Consider the following 24013-nt stretch of genomic DNA (forward strand, 5'->3'; position numbering starts at 1 on the left):
TCCTCCCTTGCATTCCAAACACTACCCCAACTGGATCTTAGCCTGTGTCTCCTCCTTTCAGATGGTAGCTGAAAGCACAAAGGTCCGGAGGACTTCACAGACCCCACATTGCATTTCTTGTATTTACCGCATGCATGGCTGTCCTAGTTCCTAAGTACAGAGCTTATAGCAACCTGAGGCTTGACATAGAGTGACTGTCTGTAATGACCATCCCGACCAGAGCATTCAGATGCCTAAATACATCCACGCAAATAGGCATGTGCAGAGGAAATTCCATAGATGTTCCTTTTCCTCAATCAACGGGCAACGACCTTGACAGAAGACAATTTGCTTATTGGATAGGTTTCCTGACTTCCATTCTTAACTCCTCATCCCCTCTCCGAGCCGGAAACCCCGAGAGGCTGAGCAGAGCCTCACACCTTGCCAGTCCTATGTACATGATGATCAAATGTCACTTGCTTGGTCTTCACGATTCTCAGAGCATAAAGATGAACTCATTACTTGCCCTTCTCCCGGTTTTATCTGAAACTGTAGAGTCTGACGGAGCTGCCTTCAATAAAAGCAAGGCTGGTTTGCCTGAAGTGAAAGCTCAGAGACTTCAAGTTTTGTTCTTCTTAAAACAAACAAAACAAACAAACAATCCCTCTCCCAACAAGTTATCTACTGAAGACCTTCAACTTTATGCAGAGTTCTTTTCCAGTCTCTTCTCTTTTCCTTTTCTTCACTGGTCTTTCTGGCCACAGCAGAAACAACTGTTACACATATAGAAAGGTTTTGCAACAAAATGTCCTTGAAACAGAATTCTGCTCAGTGGCAGAGTTGGGCAATCAAAATAGTAAAAATGAAAACCTTGTCTCCTATACCTCATGTGCTGCCTTTTTGGGTTTTTTGTTTGTTTGTTTGTTTGTTTTTGGATAGGGTTTCATGAAGCCCAGGCCGGTCTGGAACTTACTATGTAGCCAAGGCTGGCCCTGACCTCCTCATTTTCCTGCCCCTACTCCCCCAGTACTGGCCTTAGTGGTGTGTGCTCCTGCCCAGCCTCATCTTTACTTCTTTTTTTTTTTTTTTTTCCAGAGCTGGGGACCAAACCCAGGGCCTTGCGCTCGCTAGGCAAGCGCTCTACCGCTGAGCTAAATCCCCAACCCCCTCATCTTTACTTCTAATACACTAATCCCCAAGTAGCTTAAAGTTCTCCAGGCTTTGGAATTATCATCAGTACATGTCTACTTTGCACTACTGTCGTTCAATAAGAATAAACTATGGTCTCTGGGATGATGTTTTAATAGGTAGGACTCACGAACATTCTAAAATTCTGTTTTTCCTTGGGTGTGGGCATTAATTTAAAGTATCCAAAGAGCAGGGTTCAGCAGGTAAAGGTGCCTGCAGCTAAGCCTGACAACTCTCACGGGTTGTCCCTGACTTTCATATGTGTAGCATGGCTTTTGTGACCACTTACTCCTACACGCAAATAGAAATTTTAAATGGAATAAAGAGGCTGTGTGTAGTGTTGCACACTTAATCCCAGCACACAAGAGGCAGAAGCAGGCAGACCTCTGAGAGTTTTAGGCTAACCTGGTCTACATAGTTAGGTCTAGGTCTCCCAGGGCTGGCTACATAGTAAGATCCTGTCTCAAAAAAAAAAAAAAAAAAAAAAAAACCAAACCAAACCAAACCACAACACAAATGGGGTGGGCGGGGCATGACTAGCAAAATTACTCATCCCTAGTGAAGGTGTTCACTCACCGCCAAGCCTGACACCCTGACTTTACCCCAAGGCCCCACTGGTAGAAGAAGAGACGTGATCCTCACAAAGTTTTCTCTGACTTCCTTATGTGTTTCAGCACACCCACGCCCACAGACAAACATTCACGCACACATGATTAATGCAATAAAACAATTTATTTTTAAGGACAAAAGTAGAAAGAGCAAGCATTGGAAGCCAATCTAGGTGACACAATGAAACCTGTTTTAAACAACAAACAAAGTGGCACGAAGTGACACGAGAGCATTCTAGCCAGGGGTTTCCCACAGCTGTGGCTGTGCCTAGCCCCAATCTGTAGTCTCACTATTGGCCATGCTCCTCTCTCTGTCTCTCTCTGTCTCTCTCTCTGTCCCTCCCTCTATCTGTCTCTGTCTCTGTCTCTGTCTCTGTCTCTCTCTCTGTCTCTCTCTCTCTCTCTCTCTCTCTCTCTCTCTCTCTGTCTCCCCCTCCCCACCCATGAAAGTCAAGCAAAGTCAACAGATAAATTTGTTACATATGCCTTTGGACGAGAACACTAACACTGACTCTCTCCTTCTATACTATTTTGCTGTCTGTTGTTATAATAAATACCATGACCAAAAGCAACTTGAGGAAAAGAGGAAAAGATTTTATAGATTATGTCACTAATAAAGAAAAGTCTAGGCAGGAACTGTGGATGGGAACTGAAACAGAGACCGTGGAAATCTGCCTGCTTCTGTCTCCCAAGTGCTGGGATTAAAGGCATAACCTATGACTGACTAGTTCAGCTTCCTTTCTTTTTTAAAAAGTTTTTACTTCCCTCAGTTTCTCCTTCCCATTTTGTCTGTTTATGTATGTGAGTACAGTGTAACTGTCTTCAGACACACCAGAAGAGGACATCAGATCTCATTACAGATGGCTGTGAGCCACCATGTGGTTGCTGGGATTTGAACTCGTCCCAAGTTCTGGAAGAGCAGTCAGTGCTCTTAACCACTGAGCCCTCTCTCCAGCCCCTCAGTTTCCTTTCTTATACAGCTCAGGACCACCTGCCCAAGGGTAGCGGTACCCAGGTCCTCTCATACCAACTGAGAAGATGCCACACAGGCTCGCTAGACCAGTGTGGAAGTGTTTTCTCAATTGAGGCTTCCTCTTCTCTGATGACCTGAGCTTGAGACAAGTCGATAAAACTAACAGCAAACTTTCTAATGCAACTTGGCAAGTGTCATTTGAACTTTGAGTGCCCCTTGTCCTATAAAAGGCCTTGAAGATTCTGCAATGGAAAGGTAAAAATCTTTTGTGCCTTTTCTCATCTCCTGGGTTTTTAATCTATTATCATAAATTTGAAGCAGCTATTAAACCTCAATGATCAGATCTACAGAGTCAACTAAGGACCTCTGGTAGATGATTTTTTTTTCAAAATACCCCCTTTGTGTTTCAAGGATTATAACAGCTTTGAACTATAACACATGCTGGGAAGGAGTACATTGGTTTTCAGCATGTGTTCATGTATGTGTGTTCTAAGGGCAAACTTGGGTATGGTTCCTTAGGCGCCTTTGCTCTTCTGTTTGAGTCGAATCTTTGTTGCCCTGGAGCTTCAGTAGTTATGTAGACTAGCTGGCTGGCCAGGGAGCTCCAGGGATCGCTGTGTAGACTAGCTAGCCAGCCAGAGAGCTCCAGGGATCGCTGTGTAGACTAGCTAGTCGGCCAGGGAGCTCCAGGGATCACTGTGTAGACTAGCTAGTCGGCCAGGGAACTCCAGAATCTACCTGTTTCTGCCTCCCCAGCAATGGAATTACAAGGCAAAGCCATTGCTTTTTATGTGGGTTCTGGGGATCAGACTCACGTCCTCGAGCTTTTGAAGAACATGCTTCACCTTCTGAGTCATTTCCCCAGTTTGAGTGCTGGGTACCAAACTCTGGGCTTCTGGAAGAGCAGGAAGTGCTCTGAACCTATGAACCATCTCTCCTGCTCCCTAGCTAAAAGTAAACACACACACACACACACACACACACACACACACACACACACAGAGAGAGAGAGAGAGAGAGAGAGAGAGAGAGAGAGAGAGATTTTCAAATAACAAATAAATTCAAGTCTGACGATACCAAGTGAAGTACCTGGGCCCATTCTACTTTATACTGTGGGTTTCTGATGTGGTGTGGCTGTGTGGAAAACAATTTGACTATTTGATGTGTGTGTAGTAGTGTACATGTGTTCAGATGCACATGTGTGCCTACACATGGAGGCTAATCTTGGAGTCTTCTACTGTTGCTCTCCATCCTGTCTCTTCAAGTCAAGACCTGTCATTGGGCCTAGAACTCAGCAATTGGCTACAACAGCTGGCCAGAGAGCTCCAGAGATCTGGTCATCACTTCCCTAATGATAACATTACAGACACGTGACCATGTCTCACTTGTACATGGGAGCTAAAGATCAGAGCTTGGATCCTCAAGCTCACAGAAGGCATGTTTCCCTTGAAGCCATCTCCACGGCCCTGACCCTTTCTTATTAATTAAATGCTATCTTATCATAGGAACCAGTAAGCTTCTTTGCTAGGTACTCCCCTGAGGAAAATGAAGGTGCATTTTTATACAAAGGTGTTCATAGAGAACTTATTTACAATCAAACTGAACAGGAAAACATAGTTGTAGTGTATTCACGTAGTAGAATGATGCTTGACAGTAAAAAGAACTGTGCTTTGGAATACTTGGTACTGGGCAAGTCAGACAGAACTATATATATAGTAAGACATCATCTCAAAAGAAAGGGAGAAGCCAGGCAGTGGTGGTGCATAGCTTCAATCACAACACCCAGGAGGCAGATGGATCTCTGAATTTGAGGCCAGGCTGGTCTACAAAGTGAGTTCAAGGCTACACGGAGAAATCCTGTCTCAATCCCAATGTTTCCGAAGGCAAGATGGGAGATTGTTGTTCTAGGGAAGTGAATGCTTGCCTATTCATCTGAAATAAGGAACTTCCAACCTAAGCAAGGATACCTTCAAAGTCCTACTTGATGAACCAATGAGTTTTACTGGGGTACTTACAAGAATATGGGTGAGGATGGTACAAAATCTTTCACAAACATACAAGATAAACAGATAAAATGTAATTAAGATGAAAATCATGAAGACGATCTTCGGTCCTTACTCACAGGGATCTGGACTGTCTTAATTATGGTGGACAGCTTCAAGAAGAAGTTCAGGAGCTTGATGAGCTTCACGATTCCAATATTGATCCCACTGTGTGGAACTTGGTAGTAATGGAAACAGAGGATGGAGATGGTGTTCAATAAATCAGCCAAATGGTCATACTCGGATTGTCTACATTCTACAAACATTCTGACCAAGGCTTTGGCATCAGAGGAAATGGTTATGCCAACTGTCATCTTACTGCTTCCTGATAAGAAGATAAAGTTAAAAACGCTTTGCTCTTTATCCCTCTCCCCTGCCACCTCACACACACTTTAGTTTTTGAGACTAAGTCTTACTCTGTAGCTCTGTCTAGCCTGGAACTCACTATCCAGTCCAGGCTAGCCTTGAACCACTGGCAATCTGACTACTTCAGTCTCTCATTGCTGGGATTATAGGCACAAAACACCACGCCTAGCAAACACGTTTCGCTTTTTTATGTAGACAATAAACCATAAAATTCATCAAGAAATTTAACCATGGGTATGGCATGGAGCTCAGTCAGTAGGAGGCTTGTGTAGCATGTACACAGCCTTAGGTCCGTGTCCCAGCACTACATAAAACTGAGTGTAGTGTCACATACCTATCACTCATTCAGGAGACAGACATAGGGGGAGCAAAAGGGCAAGGTTATATTCAGCTACATGGCAACTTTGAGGCACAATCTGGCATATATGAAATCCTGTCTCGAAAAAGAAAGGAAGAAAGGAAGCCTTTTAAATACACAGAAAAGTTTAAAAAAAAAAAAGACAAAACCCCCATGTATTCTCATACATTTGATTTTGTTGTTGTTTGTTCGTTTTTGTTTTGTTTTTTGTTTAGACAAGTCCCACTGCGTAGCTCTGGCTGTCCTGGAACTCCCTCTGTAGACCAGGCTGGCTTCAAACTCACAGAGACCTCCCTGTCACTGCCTCCCAAGTGCTGGGATTAGAAACATGCAGCAGTACGCCTAGCTTATTTGATAAATCTTGCTCATGTCCTTAAGCTGATTTAGTTTCTTTTCAGAAAAACAACACATTGCTATAGTTGAAGGGCCTATTTGTGCCCAGGTTTCAATTCCTTCTTAGAGGTACCACTCTCCTGAAGCTGGTGTGCGCGCGCGGCCTGTTAGAGATGTTAGAGATGTGTCCGTGTTGGTAAATGCCAGCCGGTTTCACTAAATTTAGTTCGTGTGCAGTTTTGCCTTTGCCCAGCCACCTCATGCTCTCCCTGACTGGCATTTGAGTTTTGTGCAGTCATCACTACTGAACGCACACAGTGAGCATTCGAGTGCTGCCTCTGTTGCACACACGCAAGAGTTTCTCTAAAGAGAGGGTCTTTCGAGCTCTCCCCCTCCCTCCCTCTTCTCCCCCCCCCACCCCGTAGACTCACACTGCATGTACGAGTGCAGGTAAGAGGTTGACAGCAGACGTCTTCCTCGATTGCTTTCCACCTTGTGCGATCTGAGGCACTGTCTCTCACAAAACCATTTTGGTGAGGCTGTCCAGCCAGAAAGCCCTCCGAGATTTGTCCACCGTTCTTTGCTTCAGTGCTAGGCTTACAGGCATCGCACCTGACTTTTATATGGGCACCGGGATCCAAATTGAGGTCCTCGTATAGCAGTCACTTTACCCACTGAGCTACTTCCCCAGCCTCTGGTTTCCGCGCTTTCAAAACGCAAGAGTGAGAACTGACTTCACATTTGAATGCTGTACATACAGATCACACGAGAACTGACTTCACATGTGAATGCTGTACATACAGATCACACTGCCTGGCATGTGTGCCATCTGTGCTGTGGCACACATTTTTGCACAGGATTTATTTTGAGATGTTAGACTTAATCTCAGTGCCATACTAAGGAACACGGATAAACAAAGTGAACCTCTCCCTGCATGTCAATTATTTTTTGCAAAATGGGTGTGCTGGAACACAAACCAGGCTTGCAACACCCCAGGGCCACATGGCTTCTGCCTTTTATCCCTGGTGTATACCAAGCTGGCCTCAAATTCACAGAGATCCACCTGCCTCTGCCACGCGAATGCTAAGGTTAAAAGTGCGTGCCACCAGGCCCGCCCATGGCTGGGTTTGTTTGGGAACAGGGTTTTTTTTTTTTTTTTTACTATGTAGTTAGTCAAATGGGGTAGCTTGAATCTTACCTTATAACCCAGCATTGTGTAGCAATTTCCTGGAGCATCCACCTTAGAAGGAAGTTTAAGACACAGGGTGTTCTATGGAGAGGTAAAACATTCCATTCTGAAGGGAAGTTAGTTAAGTTCAGGAAATAAACAACTCAAAGGCTTCAGAAAGTTCTTGAAACTTCCTCCCCAAGCCTATCTAGGCAGTAAGGGCTGCTGAGAAATGCTGTAAAGCAGTGGTTCTCAGTCTGTGGGCAAAACTGCCTTGGAGATCCAGTGACCCTTTCACAGGCGTCATCTAAAACCATGGGAAAACACAGAGATTTAATTATGATTCATAACAGTAGCAAAATTAGAGTTACGAAGTAGCAATGGGAGTGATTTTGTGTTTGGGGGGCACCGCAGCGTGAACAGCTGTATGAAAGGGTCGCAGCACGAGGAAGGTTGAGAACCGCTGAGGTTCTCAACACAATTGAGGAAGACAGACATCTGCTGTCAACTTCTTGCCTCCACATGTGCTTGCAGCGTGAGTATACAAGGAGGCGGGTGGAGGAGAGGAAGAGAGGAAGGGGGAGGGGGAGGGAGAGAGGAAGAAGAGAGGGGGGGTGAGAGCTCAAAAGTTCCCTCTAAAGCTAAGCTGTCTAGAAGAGTCTCAGGTCGGTCCAGCTACCTGGAGGCAGAAGAGTCTAGCCCAGCCATCCAGAAGATTCTCAGCTCAACTGAGCTACCTAGAAAGGACACTTTCCGACCTGTTCAACTGCCAGTAGGCTGTTCAGTGTGCTCCAGGCTCTCAGAAGCTGCACCTGTGCTGGGGTGGACTTTGGTGACACAGCTGTTTTTGAGTCATGTCTGTTCTTCTAAATAACCCTTCACCCATACTCTTGTATGCAATCCCAATAAACGGAATTGATTTATCAAGTTGGACTTTCGTGGTATCCTTGCTATGGTTGGCTGTTGGTTTCTGTCTAGGGTTAGTAGATATCAGGTGGTATAATGCCCGGGCTGGCCTCGAACTTGCAGTCCTCTGCCTCAGCTTCCCAAGTCCTGGGGCTATAGACCTGTGCCATCATTCCTGGCTTTGTATGTAAAATGTTTACGGAGAAGTGCCTCAGAATGGGTACACATGGAGGTGGAGCGGCAGGAATAGAAAAGGGGACGAGTCAGGCTGCTGAACTGAAAATAGTAGATGGTCTCAACTAATCCAGCACAGGCTGGCATGATCCTTCGGATTACTGAGAACTGGAAAAGGGGATCAGCCTTGGTATACATACCTGTCAGTTACCGGATATATCTGCATCCAGGAAGAGGACGTGGCCTAGGGCAATCAGCTTTCTTCCTGGAGAGTCCTGTAGAAGGACCTAGATAAAATCTGGTGGCTGTCAGAATTCCTGGCAGCTGAAAGAATGAATGTTCCAGTCCTGGAGAGGGAGCATTTAGATGGCACATCATGAGACTTTGTGTTTATGTGTGTGTGTGTGTGTGTGTGTGTGTGTGTGTGTGTGTGTGTGTGTGTATGTGTGTGTGTGTGTGTGTTTATGTGTCTGTGCATAGATTAGGGGTGGGTGTGTTTACATATACACACATATAAACAAGTCCTTGATCTGAGATGTTCTGTTGTTTCACTAAAAAAAAGTCATGTTGGCATATTCCTGTAATCATATCGTTTGGGAGGTAGAGGCAGGAAGGTCAGAGTAAGTTTGAGGCCAGACATGAGATCCTGTCTATAAGTAAATAAAAGAAAAAGAAGCATAAATTCCAATACCGTAGTACCCCAAGACTTAACTTCTTGCTGGCTTCTCAACCAATAAAAAGGAATCATTTAGTTTCCCACCTTCCAGCATAGAAATCAAATATCAGTATTAGAGGCGCCAGTGAGATGGCCCCTTGTGTAGAAGTGTTTGCCATACAAGCCTGCAGCCCTAGAAAAGGGTGTGCTGCACAGAGGTGTGCACTGATGTCCACGTGTGAACCGCCTTAGCACCCGTGCACCTCCTACAAATACTATACACACATAACATGTTTTTAGATTGATTGAACATTTTGCCTGCATGTATGTATGTATGTATATGTACCATATACATTCCTGGTAACCATGGAGGTCTGGAGGTCAGAAGAGGGTGTCAGATCCCCTGGAGCTGGAGTAAAGGATGGCTGTGCTCCACTATGTGGGTGCTGGGAACTGAACTCAGATTCTGTGGATGCTGGGAACTGAACCCAGATTCTATGCAAGAACAGCAGGTACTCTTAACTGCTGAACTATATATCGTCAGCCCCTCAGAAAAGAGACAGATGCTCTTTTCCTCGTCAACTTGGATTTCACTATATAGACCATGCTGACCTTGAACTCACAAAGATCTTTTTGGCCCAGCCTCTCTAGTGCTGGGTGGTATTAAATGTGTTGCTACCATGCCTGGCCAATAATTACAGAATATAGGAGTAACAGGTTTGGAACAACAATAATGATTTCCTTTGAAAATCGGACTTTCTCCCTGTGATTTGAGACCAGCCTGGAGTTCCAGGACAGCCAGGGATACACCAAGAAGCCATGCCTTGAAACACACACACACACACACACACACACACACACACACACACACACACACACACACAGAGAGAGAGAGAGAGAGAGAGAGAGAGAGAGAGAGAGAGAGAGAGAGAGAGAGAGAGGGAGGATGTAGACTTTCAGGTGCACTTTTGACTGACCTAACAACAGACAGTTCATTAGCATGTAGGAAAAAATATGGATTCAGATCTGTCTCCTAGTCTAAGAAACTATATAGAAAACAGGGCTGCTCCCTTTCCCAGGCTCACATTTTCACCCACAGGTGGTTCCCTTTTCTGGCATTTTTCCTTAAGCCTTGACAATAAAACGGTGTCCCTCTTGTCCTCTTTGCAGGATGTGTGTCTAGGTCAGTCAATGAAAAGAAAGCAGGTTGGTGTCTGATTTGTTCCACCTGGTGCTTCCCAAACCTCCAGTCTGTACCTCCGTGCTGAGCACATGAGAAGTTGACTCATATTTCCTGCAAGTCAGCACAGATATCCATCCTTTAAATGAGTTAAACCTCTGGCCACTCCCAAAGACAGCCCAAGTGCCGGAGTCATTTATGAGCATCGCTGTCGGGTCTCATGTTTGTTATAAAAATTCAAAGAAAAAAAAAAGCCCTTTCTACTTTGACCCACCCTCAGCTCCAGGCTCCGTGATGTCCTCAGCTTTATAGAAAATCTAAGTAAGATATGTCAGGATTGGTTCAAATGTCATCTTCCCCTCCTACCTTTAGACTTCACAATGAGTATTCAATCCCCTGGGTTTCCAAGGCAGTGAGTCTGCTTAGTATGAAACTTGTTCTAGTCTGACTTTTATTAAAGTTCCTTGTCTGGGAGCATGCCTTTTTTGCCTCTTGGGTGTTCCTGTTTATGGACCGCTATGTTCTTCCGCGTTTTGCATGGTGCTTGGAACATAAGTGCTGGTTAAAGTGAAGATGTTACAAGCTAGAAAGAATCTGTATTCCCATCAGGGTCGGGTGGCACAGATGAGACGTTAAACAGACACGATACTTAAAGATAACTTTATTTAGAAGATAATTCCAAAAGTAAAAGCTGCATTTGTGAGGCATTGTTGAAGGAGGAGAATTACTCATTTCAGGAGAATGTTGAGAAGTGATAATTTTCAAATCTATGAGAAAGTGCTGAGTCAAAGATGGTGCCTCAGACAGCCACCCAAGAGCAGGGACACCAGTGACCCAGACTGCTACAGGATCCTCCTGTTCCTGGCTATCTCCCTCAATCATCAGTTTCGAATTGATTATTTCTTTTTAATTTGTATTACAGTGTGTGTGTGTGTGTGTGTGTGTGTGTGTGTGTGTGTGTACAACTTTTGAAGGGGCTGGTTCTTTCCTTCTACCATGTGGTTCCTGGGGATTGAACTCAAGATCACAAAGCTCGTTGGCAGGTGCCATTATTTGGCTGAGCCATCTCACCAGTCCTAGAATTGATCATTGCTATTATAACATTTCTTACTGCCCTTCTTTTAAATTGTAAGATATACTGTATTTCAAAAAGAATTACACTAGGTCGGTCTATTTTAAAGAAATAAATTGCCGATAGAATCACGTGACTAATACATTTCAGCTTGTAGGTTAAGTACATGACAATGTCACTCTAACACTGTTTCACAATGAATACAATTTGGCAAACGTGGGTTCTTCTTTGGAAGTCATCCAAAGCATTTGGGAAAGCTCAGAAGTGGCTGCTGGAAGGTTTTCACACCCATGAGGAAGCCCTGTGGCACAGATATCAAGGACTACTTTAAGGCTATAGGTTTTCATTTAAAAGGCCATTGAAATGTCTGGTTGAGTAATTAGAGTACCAAATTTAACAGGTGGACAGGGCTGGGCTGTAAAATAGCTTGTGCTCCCAGCGCTATAAACGGTTCCTGTTTTCATCATTTTCCTTCATGCATCATTTGAACTACAGTGTTTTAAAATAGCTTCTTAGAAACAGCCAGAGAGAGTTCCAGGTGTAAAGGGGTGACATCATTTCAGAAATGGCACGGGAGTGAAGTTTATAAGGCACGTTTGGATATCTGGTTCATGTTGATACTGTTGTAACCCCCTGCCGAAGACACATTTGGGCCTCGGGTTTCTTTAACTGTGACTGTTTGTGACATATGCCTGGAATGTTGCCAGGACTCGAGAAGTGACGGCTAAGGGCTCACAGTGCTTGAAGACACTTTCTAAACACAGAGCCAAGGGTTCCTTATTGGGTTTCTGTCATTTTTGTTTGCCTACGGCAGCAAAAAAAAATTATTTGTAATATCAAGGTACTTGAGAGAAGTGCTCGGTGGTTAAGAGCACTTGTTGTTCTTTCATAGGACATGGGTTCGATTCCCAGCACCTACAGAGAGGCTTACAACCATTTGTAAATCCAAGTCCAGGGGATCCAACACTCTCTTCTGACCTCTGTAGGCACCAGACATGCACGTGGTGCATAGACATACATGAGGGCAAAGCACCTATACATATAAAATATAATAAAAATATCATTTTAAAAAGCATTTGAGATCAAGCACAGGACCTCCTGTATAATAGACAAACACTCCAGTCACGCCTGAGCCTCTGCTACTCTTCGATACTATTCTCTTTTCAAGAGACAGAAGTTACAGGGCTAGGGAGATTGCTTACTTGGCAAAGTATTTACTGCTCAAGCATTAGAACCTGAATTTGATCTGCATTACCCCCCCCCCCCCCATAAGAAAATCTACCTTTTTTGTAGATTCAGGTCAACCTGACACAAACTATAGCTATCTCAAAGGAGGGAACCTCAATTGAGAAAAAGCCTCCACAAGATTGGGCTGTGGGCCAGCCTGTGAAACATTTTTTTAATTAGTGATTGATGGGGGTGGACCCACAGGACAGGAATTTAAGAAGGAATCTGGAGGCAGGAACTGAAGCAGAACCACAGAGGAGTGCTGCCTATCTGCTTCCTCTCCATGGTTCACTCAGCTTGCTTTCTTATTAGACCTAGGACCACCTTCCTAGAAGTGACACAGGGGGTGGGTTGGGCCCTCAAGTATCTTCGCTGATCAAGAATACGCCCTATAGTTTTGCCTACAGGCCAATCTGATGTAGGTATTTTCCCAGTGGAGATTCCCTCTTCTCAGACGACTCTAGCTTTTGTCAAGTTGGCCAGAATGGTCTAGCACGGCCGCCATGCCCAGTGTTTTTGATATGAGTTCTGAGTGATGAGGAACTTAGGTCCTTATTCTTTTGTGGTAAGCACATCCCGACTTCAGAAACTTTTAAAGATTCTCATGCTAAAGAGCAATTCCTGGAACTACATTTTTATATTTTAACTACAACTCTATAATGCCAATGAATACACCTATATCTCAACTCAGTATATGCCTTGTACTGTTGATAATATAATATGCTAAGATAACCTTTAAAGGGGGATTGTCCGGGCATTCTTCACAACAATCGAACCAATTAGTGGCTATGACCAGTGGAAAAAGAACAGGAGTTCCCAATTGAGCCTTTAAGACATTTGTTTGTATGCTTATTTAAAGCAGAGAACTGCTTAAGTGCTTGCCTCGAGCACACACCAATTCCTGGGTCCCATACCTATAAGGTAGGTGTGGCGGTGGCAGAAATCTGTAAGCATGGCACTCGCTCGGAAGGTGGAAGGCTTGAGAACTGTAATGGGTCTGACACCAGCCTGAGCTACAGAGTGGCCTTCTCTCAGAGGGGGAAAGGAGAAGCATTTGAGAAGTGTTGTTGAGGTCTAAAGGAGAGACATATTTAATAACTTTGACATATGTATATACCTGTGACCATTATGCAATCAAGACAGTGAACACATCCATCGCCCCCAAATGTGTACCTGTACCCCTTCATGATATAGACTCTCTCCAGCAACCACTGATTGGCAGATAGCCATGCCCTCACATTGGGGACGAAAACATGGATGACACTGGCAGCAGGGAGGATCCATCCAGGTCTGAAGACTTCTGCTTTTGTTTGATGTCCTCAGGTATTGCACGCATGGGATGGACATAAAATAATAACAAAGGGAAATATTCATTAAAAACACATTTGGGATCATAGTATCAAAAATGACTAGGACTGTGACTAACTTGGAATACTACCTGAAATCAATAATATTGATTAGTACAGGCAACTATGCACTGTAACAAAATGCTATATAAAATGCTTAAAAATGGGGCTGGGGATTTAGCTCAGTGGTAGAGCGCTTACCTAGGAAGCGCAAGGCCCTGGGTTCGGTCCCCAGCTCCGAAAAAAAGAACCAAAAAAAAAAATGCTTAAAAATAAATGGTTATCAAGCCTGGCATGGCGGTGCATGGCTGTGATCCCCTCAGAACTAGGGAGGCGGAGGAAAGGGGATCTCTGAGTTCGAGGCTAGCCTGTTCTATGGAGCAAGTTCCAGGACAGTCAGGGCTACACAAATAACCCTGTGCAGGAGTTGGGGAATCGAAAATGGTATCATTTAATAATTTTCAGTGAAATGAGTATATTTTTATCTACACAATATTATGTGATGCCCACAAATTTTTAAACAATCTGAACTATATTTGGTGAACTCCATATTGAAGAGGCTCAAACTTAGATTAAAAAAAAAAAACCTCTCAATCAGGTTCTCTGGTCCATATGTTGTCTAGAATATAAATATAGACGCCATACTTCAAGCGCCACTCACTGTTCTCAACTCTTTTGTTCCCTACTTACCATTCAGCGGCTTCAGCCTGCAGTTGGAATAAAGGCTAGTCTTGTTTCTATGTATTTCTAGGCCCTGTACAACTGAGCTCTCAACTCCCTCTCCAATCTAATGTAAGGCTTCTCCAGGCAAAATATATTTCTCATCAACACGGATTCCTCTCAGTTCTGAAAGCCAAGCTCCTCCCTATTGCAGGTTCTTTGCACGATCTTTTTGCTTTACTCAATTCTCTGGGGCCTTTCTCCCATTACTGGCTTCTTTCTGCACTTCAGATAGGCACAGCCTTGACCACTCTGCTTTCAAAAAACGATCCTGTTATCTGCTACCCCAAATTCTTCCTGTAACCTCTATGTTTCTTCTCCAAGTGTGAAATATATTTGGGGTTTTTGTTGTTGTTGTTGTTGTTGTTGTTGTTGTTGTTGTTGTTGTTGTGCTTCTCCCACTAGACCTCAACTCCATGAAAGCAGACCTTTTCTGGTTCCCTGACTATTGTGTCCCCTCTGCTGGGTTTTATAACAATGTTGTCTGGACGGATGAGTACAAGAGAAGAAGTGGAGGTATAAAATAAAACTGTAATCTCTGTTAGTAAAAAAGATGAAGCCTGTTTTGCATAGATTAACTTAAACCTAGAGGGATTATTTTTAAGGTTCTATTTCTTCCTCCATTTGTCCGTGGAATACAAGCTAACATTATTCAATACTTTTTAGGCATACACGTTACATTTCTGAGTAACCCTGTAGAGGTAATCGACCTGTATTATCCGCATTTTTCAAAGGCATCTTGCCAATAGCCATTAACGGTGGAGCTGTAGTCTAGTTTAAGTAGGCCATATCCAATTAATCAATGTAATGGACACCCCTTCAGTCAACAATAGCTGTTTTATCAACGTGCTTTTCAGAGAACCCCTCTGAATTCCCCCTTTTCCCTGACCTTCTGCCTCGGGACAGAAAGCTACTGGTGGTTGCTAACTGCTCAGGGGGTTTCCTGCAGAATCCCAGTGACTTTGGTGGGCGGATCTCAGCTCAGATCGCTGCACCAGGCTCTGGTAAGGCTAGGACTGAAGGCAGTGCCGGAGAGGAAGAAAGAAACAGGTCTGTTAGCCATAACTGGATCCTTGTGAAAGAGGAAGGTGCAGTGAGCCTTGTTCATACTCGCCAGGGGCTCGGAATCTCCCAACCTGAAGGGGAACCACGACGCGTTTCCCAACTACACCCAGCGTCACCAGCCAGTCCGGTCCCGCCCCGCCCCTGGCCCCGCCCATTTGCGGGCCCTTGTTTGTCCCCTCCCCCACGACCCACCCCCTAGCTCGGCCCTCTCCTGCCCCTCGGGTCAGGCTAAGCCTGTGATTGGTTTTTGTGGCCATAGTCCCCGCCCCCATGTCTTTACCGTCACTCCCAAGATGGCGCCGGCCGCGGCGGGTTTGGCGGCTGGTGCTGAGGAAGGAGGCGGAGGCTGTGGTGACCGCGCGGGGAGGGGGAGTCCCGTCTGACTGAGACGGCAGGGCGGAGCGCCGGGCCGGGAGATGAGCTAAGCTGGCTGCAAGCGCCGCGGCATTCAGCCCCCTCGTGTCCCGCCCGCCGCGCGTGAGTGGATAGGATCCCGCATCTCGGGCTCTTCCCGGTGCTTGCGCGGGGGCCGGCGGGGAGGTGAGTGGCGGGGGCGGCGTCGTGGGCATCGGTGACATAGGGAGCTGTCACGGCCCTGAGGAGGTGACTGGCTGGGGGACGCCGAGCCAGGCTAAGGACTCGGAGGGCCGCTAGGCGCGGGCAGCTGCTAGGAGGGGCTCCGGCCGTCTCGGAGGATGGCGAGATGCTGCCGATGGCGTTCGCGCGCCTCCGTGTGGGAATGCGCGCGGGGCTTCGGAGGGGGTGTCCTTTCAGACTGGCCATTCGGTGCTGCCTGGGGCTGCTGTTGTTGGGGTGATGGGGCGGGGGCGGACGGTGGGGAGGTCCTGAGGCTGGGATTTTGACAAGCCCGTTACGTAAGGTTGCTTCCTGGAATCCCACCTGCTCTGGGTTTCTAACCCGCGGCGGGGGCTGCTTTCCCGGGGCTGCTCAGTCCAGATGCGGGGCCCGGCAAGGGCTCAGGTTCCACGTGAGCCCGGCCAGCGTCCAAGTTGACCAGTTTCTCTCTCTCTCTCTCTCTTTCTCTCTCTCTCTCTCTCTCTCTCTCTCTCTCTCTCTCTCTCTCTCTCTCTCTCTCTCTCTCTCTCTCTGCGTATGTGTGTGTGTGTGTGTGTACGCGCGCGAAATTCTTGGTCATCACCACTCCTTTTGAAGTTTTATTTCTTTCTAGAGGGGAAAGGCGAGGCGGGAGTCTGGGTTTGGGGAGAAGGGGCAAAAAAGCTTGTGACCTAGAATTGGGTCGCAGCGATTTCTCTTCATTACAGTGCTTTTAAATGACAGGACATAAAGGGAAATTTGGCTGTTGCTGCTCCAGTGTGCTTTTCCTTCAGACTTATGGTTGGCCTCAGAGCCATAGAAGGGGTTTTTATTTGTCTTATAGGACAGTTATTTCTTGTTTTCAAAACAGAACAGGCATCCGTCAACAGACTAGTATTTATTTGAGGGGAAAGCGGGTGTCAGCCAGCCAGAGACAAGGGAGAGCAGAAATTGTGTCACTCTGTGAATATATTATTCATTTAAATGTATTAGACATTAGTGAAAAGGGTAGCCTAAACGTAAAACAAACAATATTACACGATTACAAGCTTTCCTTTAGTGTATTTACAGCCCTAATCTGTTTTCTGCCTACTCTAGTCTACCTCCTCTTTCCTTAGGGGGGAAAGGGATGGAGACACCTGTAAACATTGTAGCCCAGGTTACATTAAGCTATTATGGTGCATTTAAGATTACTATAAAGAGGAGTCTCGGGGGGAACTCAAGATTAGTTTATAAGTAAGGATTCTTGGGCAAGTTGATCAATTTATGTTTACGGTAGCTGAGACACAGCCTCTGAAAGAAGTGAATAGAATTTCTGATCTGAGCCTTAATTTAACGTAAAATAAAAAAAATGTATTTGATTTCTTTTGTGGGACATTGTTTTGTTTGGGCGAGATAGAATAATCGTTTGAGGCAGCTTTTTATTTTTACAAACTCTCTTTGAACTGCAGCTCCCAGTAAGAGTCTGGAATAACATATATTACCATCCTCATTCTATATGTGTTACATAATCCCCACCCCCATCCCCAATGATTAAAAACAGACCTCTACTTTGCTGTGGAATTTTGAAAGAATGTGCTTGTGAGGGAAGTTAATTGATCTTGACACCAGCTTAATATTAGGGATAAAAATGAGCAAATTTTGGCTTGCATTTAAAGCCTTAAGTGCACAAGTTTACATTTCTGAAGTTTGGTGAAGGAGTACAACTTTTCTATCTATGCAAGAGAGCCAGAAAGCTGGTGCTGCTTTGAGCTCTTCCACTGGAATTACCACCAGCTTCAGTAGTTACTGATTCTAAAGTTCTGGAACTTTTGTCCCACTTCGGCAACTTGAATAATATTTAGCATAGTTGGGAGATTATAGGAGGGAAGCGACAGATTACATCATATTAATTTATTCAAAAAACAGTAAGTATTATAACAAAGAAGACAATATATTCTTCCTGCAGGATGCAAACTACATTGCCTTTAGTTGTATGTAGAATCTTCAGCCTTCTGCTTACGGGAAGCCTAGTGTTTCATACCCATTACTAAACGCAGAGCTGATTGTTATGTTACAGATCTTTCTGTCTTGTTTACACTGGGGCCTCATAATTGTACGCCATAAACACAAGTGACTCCAGCAGGAAAACGGACTTGCTGTTTTGCTTTCTCCCACGTTAGGGATTTATCTTGTCAGGATTTCACCTTTTCCTGCCACAGGTAGAAGAAGGAGACACTAAGGAGAAGTGAATCAAGTTTTCTTCCTTTCTTATCTGCTCCCCTCTCCCCTCATGCCCAGTTGGTTTTTGTTCAGTAGAGTTAGTGGGGTGGGGATGAAGAGAGTACAGCTATACTTAATTACTGTACATCATCGATATCACTTTGGATTCTCAAAGAACAGTGGAAAGCCTCATATTTGAGACACTATTCATTTGCACATGAGGTTACTGTAATAGTAAATAGGCTCTTTTTCTTTTCTTTTCTTTTCTTTCTTTTTTTTTTTGAGACAGGACCATGCTATGGAACTCATGGTAGACTAGAACTCAAGAGCTTCCTGCCTCAACCACCTAAGTGCTAGAATTATAGGTATATGTGACCACTCAGTTAAATTACTAATCTTATAGTCACAGAGTGACATTAACGGGTTAAGAGAAAATGCTGGAAATCTAAAGCACTATTGATCAACAAGGAAATTGCCTTCTTGTTAACAGAATGCAGTGTGTAGGTGCACTCACAGTAGCAGAAACAAGTGGCTGTTTGGGTGGATTGTCATTGCCACCCTTGAGTTCGTTTGTATGTCTGTGGATGTTTTGCATCTGTGCACATTAATGTCTGGGATCTTTTTGCTTCCAGCACTAAACTGCTCCATGTTGACACTGCCACCTACTGATAATGAGCTCAGTCTTTTCCTCATTACCTCATGAGTCGTTAGGCAACAGTATTGGGATGTTTCGGAGATACCAATATTTTGCTAGTTACTGAGGATACAAAGGTGAATAAAACATGACTTCTGCCCTCCAACCCTGCCTGAGAAGTGCTGTTTGCTTTTGGGGCCAACAGTACATTCATCCCTTGCTTTTCCTGTCTCACTGCTAATGCTTGGTTGGATTCCCACCCTCCCCCCCCCCATCCCAACCCCTGTAGTCATATCCTTTTGTAACTTTCCTAGTGGAAACTGTGTTTTGGGTTCTAGACAGCCATTTTTTAAAATACATTTTTGGAACATTAGATTCCATATTGGAGTGTGTTTATAAGTAAAACCTGTAATATGGAGATCAGAAATTTATTTTTATTTCTGTGGTAACTTCCACTTGATTAATTTGTGCTGTGCGTGCTTGTGTGGGCTAGCAGTCTGCATCAGATACCTTCTTCAGTCACTATTTTTTTGGGATAGGGTCTCTCAGTGAATCCAGAGCCTACCAATTGGCTAGACTGTCTGAATTCCTAGGAGAGCTTTTCTCTACCAGTCTCTCAACCCTGGGAAAATGTCACCCAGCCTTTTATGTGGATGCTGGGGATTCAACTCTAGTCCTCATGCCTGGGTACTGGACATGGTCTTAACCCAGTGAGCCTCTGCTCCAGCTCTCTTACTGCTTTTAGATACAGTCCCTTGTCCCTTGAGCTTTCCAGCTTCTCAGCTCCTCTTCCAGATAGCTGTGATTATAGACGTGACTGTAACTGTTGTTTTGTAGATTTTTCTTCTTGGAAAGTTTTAAAAATAAACCCAATTACCAAAATATGTAGTGCACACCCACATGCCTACATAAAATGTTGACATTTTTCATTTTTGCTTCAGATATATATTTAATATAGAAGAACTATGTATATCACAGTTGCCACATAGAATTCTAAGAGCAATATAGAATTTTATACTTCGTCTGAAGTTAACATCTTTTTGTTCCACCCAGTTTCACGCCTCTCTATCTCCTGTCCCAGTTTATGACCCACACTGTGCATGTAGCATGGCTCTGGTGCTTGGGCTTTGTTTTCAGACTGGGTAAGAATGTGTCAGGCTCAACTCTAACTTATAGGAAGCCTGTGTTGGTCTTGAACTCCTGATCTTACTGTCCCTGCCTCCCAAAGCTGGATTATAGGACCACTACACTGGCTCTAGTTTGAGTGCTGAGACCAAACTGTAGAGACATATGTATGAAAAATGCCGTGAGGAAACCCAGGAATTTGAGTGTTGATGTGAAATTTTATTAAAAAAATTCCAAGTATGGATTAGGATCCGACTTCCTGGATTTGAATCTTTGAAAAAAATTAAATTGTATTTTATGAGCAAGTACTTTGCCTTACATGCATGTCTGTGTACCATATGCATGCCCAGTGCCTGCAGAGGCTGGAAGAGGGTATTGGCTCCCTGGAACTGGAGTTAGAAACAGTTCTGAGCCACAAAATGAATACTAGGGACCAAACTCAGGTCCTCTACAAAGGCAAAAAGCACTCTTTTTTTTTTTTTTTTTTTTTTTTTTTTGTTCTTTTTTTCGGAGCTGGGGACCGAACCCAGGGCCTAAAAAGCACTCTTAATTGCTGAGCCATGTTTCCAGCTTCCTTAAGTTGACTTTTGACTGTACTATTTGGTGGTTTTATAGTTCTTTAAACTATATCCTTAGTTTATCCACCCTATCAAATTGGAACAATAGAAATGTCCATTTTATAAGGTTCTGTAAAAATGTAAGTTCATTTATGTAACCCTGAAAAAAAATTGGTGGTTTGAGTGATAATGGCCTCCATAGGCTCTTATATTTGGAGACTTGACCCATAGTTGGTAAAAATGTTTGGGAAGGATTAGGAGGTGTGTCCTTGTTGGAGGAGATGTGTCACTGGGTCTCAAAAGTACCTGTTAGCTTTTGCTTTTTCTGACTCATATTTGCAGATCAGATATAAGGCCTCAGTTATGATTCCAGCACCACACTGCCTGCTGCCATGCTACCTGCCATAATGACCATGGTCTTTAACAGAAACTGTGAGACCCAATTAAATGCTTTCTTTTATCATTTGCCTTTGTCATGGCAAGAGGACAGTAATTAAGACAAACCATGTCAGCTGGGTGGAGTGGCATATGCCTTTGATCCCAGCACTCAGAAAGAAGAGGCGAGCCTGATCTAAACAGTGAGCTCCAGAACAGCCAGAGCGACAGTAAAAACAAAAGACATACCATGTCTACATGTCAGTTACTTTTTCCTTAAATACTGCTATGTTTCAGTAGGTATTGATACTGCTGTGTTCTGGTATACACTCACTCAATTTTCTTTATTTTATCCATCTTTATTGATTTATTTCTGTGTGCTCCACTAATTGAACATGCTGTACTGCCAGTTATCATTTCTTCTAGTAATGCTCATCTACATGGTCTTCATTTCCTGTGCAGTATAAACAATGACTTCATTAATATCCCTCTCTCTCTCTTAAAGCAGTGGCTTTCAACCTGTGGCTTGTGACCCCTTTGGGCATCAAACAACCCTTTCACAGGGGCCACGTATCTGATACATTACAATTCATAACAGTAGCACAATTACAGTTATGAAATAACAGAGAAAATAACTTTATGGTTGGGGGTCTCCACAACATGAATTACTGTATTAAAGGCTCACAGCATCAGGAAGGTTGAGAACCACTGTCTTAAAGCAACATGCCAGAGTTTTTCCAGGTCATGGATCTGGTTGTGAAATTGTTGAGTCCTGGGATAGAAGTATTTTTCCCTTTATAAATCATTTATAAGATTTTGACAACCAATATGTATTTCTGTTTCTGTATATCCTTTTTAGTTGTTGTTAGATTTTTGGATTTTGCTAGTTTGCCTGATGTAAAATAAAATAGCACTTCATATTTGTCTTGTGTTTATTTCTCTTCATCTTTTAAAAAATATTTTTATTTTTGGTCATCTCTACAGTAAATTTGTGTATACCTATTCTTTATATATTTTCTTTTCTTAAAAAAAAGATTTGTTTGTGTGTGTTGAGGTATTTGTGTGAGTATATTTGCAGATGTGTGAGGGAGTGCAGCTGTTTGCAAACTCAGGTCAGAAGAGGTGTCCATGGCTGACACTCTGCCTAGTTCTTTGAGCCTGGGAACTATCTCTCCTTGGCTGGGCAAGCTCTGCTGATTCTCCTGGTTCTCCCCCTTGGATCTGAGGTTTTGGGCATGCATGGGATGCCTGGCTTGTTATTTGGTTCTAGGATCTGAACTCTGGCCCTCATGGCTACTCAGTCAACCTCTTACCTGCTGAAGCATCTTCCCAGTCTTTCATATTTCTACTTGGCCTTTTTCTTACTTATTTGAAAAAAATTGTTTAACTTATTTTAAAATATTTTCAGGATATTTACAAATATTAGAGAGGCCCATTTTTTCTTTACCCTTATCTTTTTTCTTTCTTTTCCTTCCTTTCTTTCTTTCCTTCTTCCTTTCTTTCTTTCTTCCTTTCTTTCTTTCTTTCTTTCTTTTTTTTGTGGATATTTCTAACTTCTTGAAACAGTGTGGATTAAAATCACAATGCCTTATCTGATTTGTCACTTTCTCCTCAAACTCTTACCCAAACTAAACTTATTTACTTACATAAAGTTTTGCTTTTATTTATTTTGCTGTATTTCAGAGGTAACATGGAGCACTATTGACTTCATAATTCAAAGAAGAGACTTTTAATAATCATGTACAGGTTTTTCCTATCTTTCCCTCTCTTTCTTTACTATCCACTCATTCACTAAAATCTCTATTTATCTGGGTACATGTACCCCAGTCTGGCCTCCAGATCACTTTATAGCTTAGTTAACTCCTGATCCTCTTGCCACTACACCCAGCTTATTTGGTATATCTTTTAAAATCAATTTTTAATATACTTCTTTGTTTACTGACCTCTGTGTGTGTGTGTGTCTGTCTGTCTGTCTGTCTGTCTGTCTCTCTCTCTCTCTCTCTCTCTCTGTGTATGTGTGTGTGTGTGTGTGTGTGTGTGTGTGTGTGTATGTTTGTGTATACTTGTGGGCAGGCAAATGCATATGCCTGAATATGAAAGTCAGTAGACAATCTGCTAGAGTTAGTTCTGACATTCTGTCACTGGTTCCTTGGGGTCAGTCTTGGTGGTAAGGGCCTTTGCCCACAGAACTATCTCTTTGTCAGTTAAATTACTTTGAATTAGAAACTTCCATAGCATCTTTATTCCCGTGCTTTCCTTTTTAGGAGCTGTTTCCACTTGTTTTCTTATTTTCACTTTTGTTCCTGAAATTCACTTTTTCAGAATTGCCAAAATGGTATGTCTAAGACACCAATTGAAAATTCCTTGCTGACTCCATTGTTAACTAGATGAAGCCAACACTCCTTACCATGTCATTAAAATTCTCTGCAATTTGGTCTTTGTCTGGCTCTCTAATCTTAACTTTCATAATTTCTACTTTCCATTTCCACTCCAGCCTTACAGCATTCTCCTTGAAGTTTCTTGAGTGTATCTGTTACATCTGGAGTGTTACATTGCTGCTGTGGTCCTAGAATACTGTCTGAGAGTACTGTCATTCCTCTCTTCCTTCAAGAACCAGGGACAGGTGGTGGTGGTGGTGCTGGCCTTTAATACCAGCACTTGGGAGGCAGAGGCAGAGGCAGAGGCAGAGGCAGAGAGGCAGAGAGGCAGAGAGAGGCAGAGAGGCAGAGAGGCAGGAACAGAGGCAGGCAAATCTCTGAGTTCAATGTCAGCCTGGTTCATGACAGCCAGGGATATTCAGAGAAACCCTGTCTCAATAAGCAAACAAACAAAGAAATAAAATAAAAAGTTAAGAGCACATGGTACTCTTATAGAAGCCCCAGGTTCAACTCCCAGCACCCACATAGCAGTTTACAACTATGTAACTCCAATTTCAGCAGAATCACTTTCTTCTGTACATATATACATGCATGCAAAACACATAAAATAACCAAAACAAAAATAATCAGGGCATTATTACTTCTTCCAGAAAGCCTTCTCAGATCTGGATTACTGGGTCTCTCCTTGAGTAATCTATAGTACTTTGTCATGTCTCAAGCTCCAGAGAAATCACTCAGTGAGAATTTGTAGAGAGAGCAGGAAGAGGCTCAATGTGTAAAAGATGCTTGTTACAAAGCCCTGGCAACCCAAGTTTGGCTCCTCAGGG

The 24013-nt window shown here is 43.6% G+C and overlaps 1 protein-coding gene and 1 long non-coding RNA gene across 11 annotated transcripts in view; one reads left to right on the forward strand and one right to left on the reverse strand.

Annotated features, from left to right (window-relative positions):
• Positions 1 to 4729: 4729 nt before the first annotated feature.
• On the reverse strand, positions 4730 to 10376 carry LOC102548661 (uncharacterized). 5 transcript variants are annotated; one of them, XR_015627779.1, is made up of 6 exons: positions 10297 to 10376; positions 8296 to 8442; positions 7046 to 7322; positions 6279 to 6463; positions 5491 to 5589; positions 4730 to 4968 (listed from the first exon to the last, which is right to left on the reverse strand). It is a non-coding gene; the product is annotated as an uncharacterized LOC102548661 (long non-coding RNA). The 5 variants fall into 5 exon arrangements; XR_015627780.1 differs by having other exon boundaries at positions 6279 to 6553; positions 7046 to 7142; positions 10297 to 10359; XR_015627778.1 differs by having other exon boundaries at positions 6279 to 6553; positions 10297 to 10359.
• A 5268-nt stretch (positions 10377 to 15644) lies between these two features.
• Positions 15645 to 24013, forward strand: part of Dennd4a (DENN domain containing 4A) — a 112201-nt gene continuing 103832 nt past the window's right edge. For 3 of the 6 annotated variants that reach the window (XR_015626631.1, XR_015626633.1, XM_087562086.1), the window contains exon 1: positions 15645 to 15900. The gene's annotated coding sequence lies outside the window, so the exon portion shown is untranslated. 6 annotated transcript variants of the gene reach the window in all.

This window comes from Rattus norvegicus, chromosome 8 (genome assembly GCF_021556685.1).
Source record: "Rattus norvegicus strain SHRSP/BbbUtx chromosome 8, alternate assembly SHRSP_T2T, whole genome shotgun sequence".
NCBI classification, from domain to species: Eukaryota; Metazoa; Chordata; class Mammalia; order Rodentia; family Muridae; genus Rattus; species Rattus norvegicus.